Source organism: Haemaphysalis longicornis, unplaced genomic scaffold, assembly GCF_048455015.1.
Source record: "Haemaphysalis longicornis isolate Haplotype H1 unplaced genomic scaffold, Haemaphysalis longicornis Haplotype H1 scaffold_16, whole genome shotgun sequence".
In the NCBI taxonomy this organism is placed as follows: Eukaryota; Metazoa; Arthropoda; class Arachnida; order Ixodida; family Ixodidae; genus Haemaphysalis; species Haemaphysalis longicornis.
This window is the reverse complement of record NW_027526266.1, coordinates 1,161,811-1,169,620: the sequence shown is the minus strand read 5'-3', so window position 1 is coordinate 1,169,620 and position 7,810 is coordinate 1,161,811.

Genomic DNA, 7,810 nt, shown 5'->3' with positions numbered 1-7,810 from the left:
GTGGGTCGTCGAGATTGTCTCTGGTAGCCGGGACGTCGTCAATTGTAGCGGCAACTGATGCTTGTGGCGGTGGCGAAGACGTCCTTTCTTCGTACACTTTCAACATGTTTACGTGGAAGACCTTCCTTTTGCCAGCCAGGTTGATCTCGTAATCCACGTCGTTTTTCTTCCCGGTAATGTCGAATGGCTCATTCCACTGCATCAGCAATTTGTTTGAATCAGTTGGGAGCAAGATAAGAAGCTTGTTTCCAACTGAAAGCTACCTCGGGCGACTTTTCCGGTCATAGTAGTCCTTTTGTTTTTCTTTTGCTTTGCCAAGTTGCTGATGGGCAATTTTACACGTCGGCTCCAGTCGGTCTCGTAGATCGACGAGGTATCCATAAGTCGTCCTAACCTCACCATCGAGGTCATCTTTCGTCCACAGCTCCTTGCGTACAGTCAAGCGCCCTCGCACATGTCGTCCATAGATGAGGTCGAAAGGGGAGAAGCCCAGGCTGGCTTGGGGCACTTCCGTGTAGCAAAAAGAAGTGGGGCGAGGTACCGGTCCTAAGACCGAGGTTTCTCCTGGCACAGTCTTTTTAGCATCGTTTTCAACGTGCCGTTAAATTTTTAACGAGCCCGTTCGCCATGGCATGATAAAGACTAGCGCGGAGGAGCTTGATTGATAGCAGGCGGCTGACTTCTCACATCAACTCTGCGGTGAAGCTCGCTCCTTGATCGGTGACGATCTCCTTGGAGGTACCCATGCGAGAGAACATTTCAATGAGGGCCTCTGCGACATGTGCTGAATCAATCGCTGGGAGAACTACGGCGTCCGGGTATCGGGTAGCGAAATCGATGAGGGAGAGCACGTATCGGTTCCCTTTCTGCGACTTGGGGCAGAATGGGCCAATTACGTCAACAGCAACCCGTTCAAACGGCGTCCGCATTAATGGTGTGCTGACCAAGGGCGCAACACCGAAGGCTGCCCTGGCACGCCAGCGGCCCGAAAACGCAACCAATCCCACCTGGGAAGCGTGAATAGGCCCGGGCAAGAGGCAGGTCTCCGCGACGTAGCGGCCACGTCCTAGCTGCAGGTGATTTTAATAAAGTTGTTCCTCCTCCTCCCTCCTGTTCCTTAGTGGCGTTATGGCAGTCTTGAGCACGGTGTCCGGTCCGGTTGCACACAAAACATCTCGGCGGCACTTCCTTTTGGGCGTCTGCCGTGACTTTAGTTGTATCCCGGCCGTCATCGGAGACCTTCCCGAGGTTCGACAGGTTTTGCGCTTCTAGGAAACGATCTGTCGCATTGGCTAGGTCGTTAAACGTTTTGCACTCGTGTTCTTTAAAAAAATCACGAATGTAGGATGGCAGCACCAGATGAATTGTTCCTCGATGATATGGTCACGGAGAGCCTCGAACGTTTTCTGAATGTTCGCCATCTCTACCCAATGGTCAAAATAACCGGTGAGTCTCACTGCCAGCTGTTTTCCTGTTTCACCATCCTCCACCGGCGCTTTCCTAAATTTTTCTTGATAGCCTTCAGCTGTAAACCGGAACCGCTGAAGCAACGCCGTTTTTACATTGCCGTAGTCAAGAGAGTCATCTGCGGTCATTCGGCCAATAATGGTAAGCGCCTCTCCACTTAAGCACACGCTTACAGCAAGAGCCCATTTGTCTGGCGGCAATTGCTGCCCTGTTGCTACGCGTTCAAATCGTTGAAAGTACGCGTGCAAGTCGTCGCGCTTCTCGTCTAACAGAGGAAGCAATTTCTGCTGGTTGATCACATTCATGGCGGCAAGAGCTTCATTTTACGCGGCGGGATTCGATGGGTTTGCACCGCCCTCCTGGAGTCGGATTCTTAAAAGCAAGTTCTTTTTCTCTTTCCTCGGCTTCTTTTGCTCGTTCTGCAGCTTCCTCATTCCTTTCCGCGGCTTCTTTTGCTCTTTCTGCAGCTTCTTTCTCCCTTTCCGCGGCTTCTTTTGCCCTTTCTGCGGCTTCCTTCTCCATTTCAGCTGCTTCTCGGCCAGCTTCCCCCTCAGCGGCCCTTGCGGCACGCTGGTCAGCACGTTCGCTCTCTACCCAAGCCCTAAGATATTAAGTTCTCCCTAAAAGCCGCAGCGGAGTTCCCGCAGAATTAACTTCTGAATGTCCATGCTTTCTAGCTAACGTTACAAGCGCGTTTGCGGCTTACCAACTCCTTTCAGCAGATGTTAAGTATCCTGGCAGGCTCGCCACTTTTTGTCATGAATGGGCCTAGAACCAGCTAGAAAGTCACGAGTGGGTAACTAATACACGCGCAAGTAGGGATAGCTTTATGCATGGAAGGTGAGAGCAGAAGTTAAAGGGGCACTGACACAAAATTTTGAAGGCGAGATAACTTCGGAGATAGATTGGTGGGAACACATATACATCATCTGCAAAATATCAGCGGTGAATACAGCCTAGAACATATTTAAAATCAATTTTGAAGTGTGCGAAACGCAACCGAGCAGCCAGCAGAGGACCACGCGCAAGTGTAAATAAACAACATCCAAACACGTCACGAGTTTGTGTTTGCCGCTTCCGCACTGCCGGCTCGCCGCTCCAATCGGAGGGCCGGAGGGCGGAGCTTCTGCTCTCGAGAACGAACGACCCGATCGTTGGCGGCGGAGGCGCCGTGATTTCGTCAGCTCATCGGGCAGCTGGCCGCGACCAAAGTTCTACAGCGATTCCAGGCACTCTGTTTCTATTACTGTTTATTACCATTGGATGCGGAAACGCGCCGGAGGCACGAAAAGCCCACTGAGCAAGCCGCACGGTCGCTGTGCAGGCGGCGGCCACGGCCGCGAAGTGGCCCACGCCGGCGCAGGTAGCTCGAGTGATAGCTTGTTACCGCTGCACGAAATTGTCCCCAAGTCCCGACCATGGTGGCTTACATGAGAAAGGAGCTAATGATGCCATGGCGGGTTGCATTAAAAATTGTCATCTGCACCGCTTACGAGAGCGGCACTCGAATATCCGCCGCAGTGCTAAGCCGAACACATCTGTAGGCGGACCTGTAGGCAGACCGGCCGGCTGCTCCCAGCGCGCGTCTTGCCACCCACCGTCTCGAGCGGCGCGCGTCGTTCGTTAGCCGCGGTAGCATTTGCACTCGCAGCGCCTGCGTCACATCCACGGTCGCTTTTTAATTAGGCGCCTCACGAGATCAGTACGGGGGGGCATTCGCAGAAACTGCCGTCGATGCGGATTCGACAGTGCTACGGCGGCTCTGCTCTGTAACTGTGATATCCCTCCGACGGTCACGTGGTCAGCTTTGTTCACACAAAATCCACAAAATCCATCGTTTCGCGGCACTCGCTGAAACCGAAACTGCGACTGGCCGCATTGAAAATGCCTCTAATTAAACAACCGTCCCACGCTGAAGCAAATGAGGTTTCTACAGGTTATAAGTAGGTCACTAGCTACTTATCGCAACAAAAAAAACACGATGCAAAATTTTTGTGTCAGTGCCCCTTTAAGAGAAAGTAGCGGAAACACACAGCGGAAACGAGACCAAACAAAAGAGCGTTAACTGCGGTAACAGGCTAAAAACACTTTTCGCTAAAGAGAGCAAAAGAGTCCTACATAGTTCAGTCTACATAGTTCTACATAGTTCAGTCTGCACAGCAGTTCCACGAGGTCGCCTTACGAAGTGCGTGGGATCGGCCGAGGTACCACGGCGCGGCTTGCTGTCTGGGGAGTCTCACGCCACGTCGGGTCCGGACACAGGACAGCGGCCGGACGTCAAGAACCGTGCACAGTGGTTGACGGCTCGATGGCCCAACGGCGGTTGTGAGCCGGTCTTTCCCCGAACCGCGCTCTCTGGCCCAGCGCGTCACCAGATCCAGGCACGGACCAGCAGACAGACTTCGGTAACCGGTCCAGCGGCCGACGCCTCTGCGGCGACAGCAGCGGTTGAGACCCTGGCTTCTAGCTCCAAGCGATCACAGGGCCGCGCTCACTCGCCGAGCGCGTCAAATGCGTCCACTGGACCCTTGCCGATTCGATTCTTCTGCACGCTCCGTGCGCTCTTTGGCACTCTTTCTCTTTCACGGGCGCCTCATCAGTCTCAACGTCAGAAAATATTGATGATATTACCATCAAATCAGAGAAAGTTCCGAGAACCATAAACCATGTACAGAAAGCATTCCACTCCGAGCGTAATCCTGCAGTGATTAAAGCGGTATGGGATGTGGAGTGACCTTCTGTAGGCGCCTCCAGCGGCGTCTCGAATAGCCCAAACCCAGATGGCTCGAATACCCCAAGGGTCTGGGGCAGGCACGTGTGCGGCTTGCCGAGCCGGAAGGTAGCCGGTGTTATGTGATGAGGTCCGTCGCCATCCGTGGACAAGTACGTCAACGACAGGCTGTTGATTGACTTCGCACAACGCGGTCTCCAGTTCCTCAGCTGTAAAGGAGGTGCATGCAAGGGTACGTCTAGCATCTGCTTTGTGGTCCGAATGACTCGTTCCCAACAAACGCCCCACCACAGCACCTTCTCTACGTTGAATTTGCAAACAATGCGCTGTCTGCTGCAGAAATCGTGAAGGGTGGCGTCCGTGAGGGAGTGGAACGACTTCACACATTGTTTAAAAGCGAGAGCATTGTCGGAGTGTACTCTGGCAGGTATTCCGCACCGAGAAATGAAGCGCCTAAAAGTGAGCAAGAAACGTGACGCTGTCGTTCCCGTCGTCAATTCCAGGTGTGGAACCCGCGTGATGCCGCACGAGAATACGGTGACGTATGCTTTTACTTTGAATTGATCGTTGGTACGGCAGTACAGAAGCCCGCACAAGACGACGCCCACAACGCAGAATGGGCTTGTTTCGGTTATGCAGTCACATGGTAATTGTGCCATCGGAGCAGTTTCAGGTGTAGGCCTGCGTCTTCGGTACGGCAAGCTCTCGCAGAGGGCTTTCTTCACCGTCTGGCGTCCTCTAATGACCCAAGAGCACTGGGGGATCTCCGTTAGCGCGGCTTCTGTTCTAGCGTGCAACAGGCGCTCGTGGCTTGCCAGAATAAGCGGTCGGGCTAAATCGTGCTTTCCGAGCAGAACAATCAGATGTCGCACTTCGTTAGACGACTATAAACATTGCAGTCGTCCACCCACGCGGATAATGCCCGTGGGGTCCAAAAAGGGCTGTAGACGAGTCAGTCGGGGATTTCTCACACCAAGCTGGCCATAGAATAGAGCTTCCCGGTCATGAGACAATGCTTCCTGCTTTACGTGGAGGTCCCAGTACAGTTCAGCTTCCTGAACTTCGTGAGCAGTCAGTGGCCCAATCATCGACGGCCGCTGCGGTAAAGGGTTATTTATTACGCGTAGAATCTAGGCTGTTACTCTAAGTGGCTTGTAGTAGAGGATATAATCCGAAATTTGGCGTAGAAGTTTCAGTGGCGAAGGCCCCACCGGGAGATGGCGCTAAGACTGTTGACGGGTAGACAAGCTCAGCTACTTCCTGGAGCTGGTTCGATGGCCACAGGTTTTCGGATGGGCGATCCAAGATGGCCCATGCCACCAAAGCTCTGAGGTTCTCAAGACTGCTGCATTTATCCCGTGTGTGATGAGGTCGGCAGGACTGCCCTTGCTGCTGTAGAGCACCCATTTGCATCCCTTGGTCAGCCGATGGATCTCTTCGACGCGATTTCGTACGAAGGGTGGCCACGAGATAGGTTCCCCGGATATCCAGTGCAGAGCGATCTGACCATCCGATCAGCAGAACACACGTGTGGCTGATAGCCAGGAACTCGCTTTAGGTAGTCGTAAAGACGTCCTGCGGTGAGGCAGGCAAAGAGCTTGAGAAGAGGCAACGTTGTCGCCTTGATGGCGGCCACACGACCCTTGCTGATCAGCAGATGTGCCTCAATCATGTCACCTGGCGAGGAGCGTAGGCGGACGTATACAGCTGTGGCTTGTGCTCGTGGGCTAGCGTCCGCGAATAAGCGGATTCCGATGGGCGGCTCCGGGTAACCTTGCACGTCTGTCAGGTTCTGTGGCAAACAAAGGTGTTGCAGATCCGTTCGGAGCACCATGCATTTCAGGCGGTGAGTTGCTGAAGTGGAAGAGAACTGTCCCGTGGGTGCCGCAGCTTCCATCAATCTTAAAATGTAACCTTTGCCCGGACCGTGAATGCTGCGAAGAAAGCTTAGCGGATCGTAAATTCTTACAAATGTTTGTAGCAGGGTTCGCTTGGTGGTGGGCTTGGTGCTGATAAACGTGGCCACGTTTTCTGTGCTGATGAGCAGCGTATCGCCAATACGATTCCAGCACACACCGAGAACTTTCATTGCGGTTGCGTCGCCACCTTTATCCTCAAACGCGAGCTCATCTTTATGAATAAGTCCAGCAGGGAAGAGATGTTGGAACCCGGTTTGCGGAGCTCCAGTCCGGCCTCGGCCATAAGGGCCCTTGCTTCCGAATATATCTTATGAGCTCAGTCGACGTTGTTCATGCCAATGATGAGGTCGTCGACATGAAAGACTCTCACAAGATGGTAGCGGTGTCCGGAAACTTTTGTGAGAGTCGGAGATGATGGTGCAAAGTGGCGGCAAGCAGGAAAGAACTCGACCTATCACCAAAAGGAACCCGCGTCATTCGCCACTTCACTACTGCAGGAATGCGCTCCGTCGGTGTAGGAAGGCGCTCGACCAACAAAAAACGGAGCGCGTCCCGGTCCTGTTCCCGAACAATCATGTGGAGGTAGGCCTTCTTTATATCTGCGACCTTGACCATGAGATAGCTCCTTATTTATGAATGAGCCCTAGCAAGCCCGCATCCAACTTGGGCCCCTCACAGAGGATGCTGTTCAGCAAAGGCTGCCCCGAAACTTGTGACGAGACACTAAAAACCACACGCCGGTTTGTTGTGACGGCGTCACGACGTCACAACAGGGCCTCGGTAGCAATTTGCTTGCCGTTGTTCTCCCTGGCTGGTGCAACCGACACACGGGCATACTTCTGGGCTGGTGTATGGGGGGTCTTGCCGAAAGATTACCAACTTTAGGTCCTTAACGCCTTCGACGGTGAGGCCCAGAGCACGCAATACGTCCCGTCGAACGAATGTCCGCTGGCTGCCCGTGTCTAGAAGAACCCTCCTCCCCCCCCCCCAGAATCTGGCCATTTGGACCCGTCGCCTACGCGCGGAAAATCTGCATGTAAACTGGAGTGGGCCGTGTGACGCTGGTTGAGGCTATAACCACCGATGATGCCGCTTGGGAAGGTCTAGACATGGAAGGCGGGCGGGCGGGCCCCCTTGTCTAGGCAAGTGGGCAGGCCTGGTAGCGTGCACGGGATCTGGCTGCGTCACGCCGCACAGTGAAGTTAGATGCTGGCGCGAGCCGCGACTGTAGGACAAGGTTCTAGCAGTCTCGCATGCACGTGCAGCATGATTGTGCTTGCCGCACCGGAAGCAATGTCCGCCTGCTTGCAGTCGTTGTCGCTACTCGTCTGGTAGCACAGTGGCGGGGCATTGCGCGATCCCATGGCCTCGCCCGTCACAAAGGGGGCAGCAGTCCTTATCAGGAGGAGGCGACGACTCCGCATGTAGCACCGCGACCGACGGTGGAAAAAAACTCCTCATTGGGTGGCTGCCGGTGTGCTGGAGGGCGTCTAACCTGAGGGCCGGTACGGTCTATGTGCCCTACGGATCTCCTCGTTCCAGCTCATTGTCTTTCATGCCGTATTAGCCAAAAGCTGTTTATCCGCCCAGTGCGCATGCCACTGCCCATCACACTTCGTTTTTTTGTACAAACATCAACGGAATGGGGCGATCGTACTCCTGACACCGTGCACCCCTCCTGCATCGCTCATTT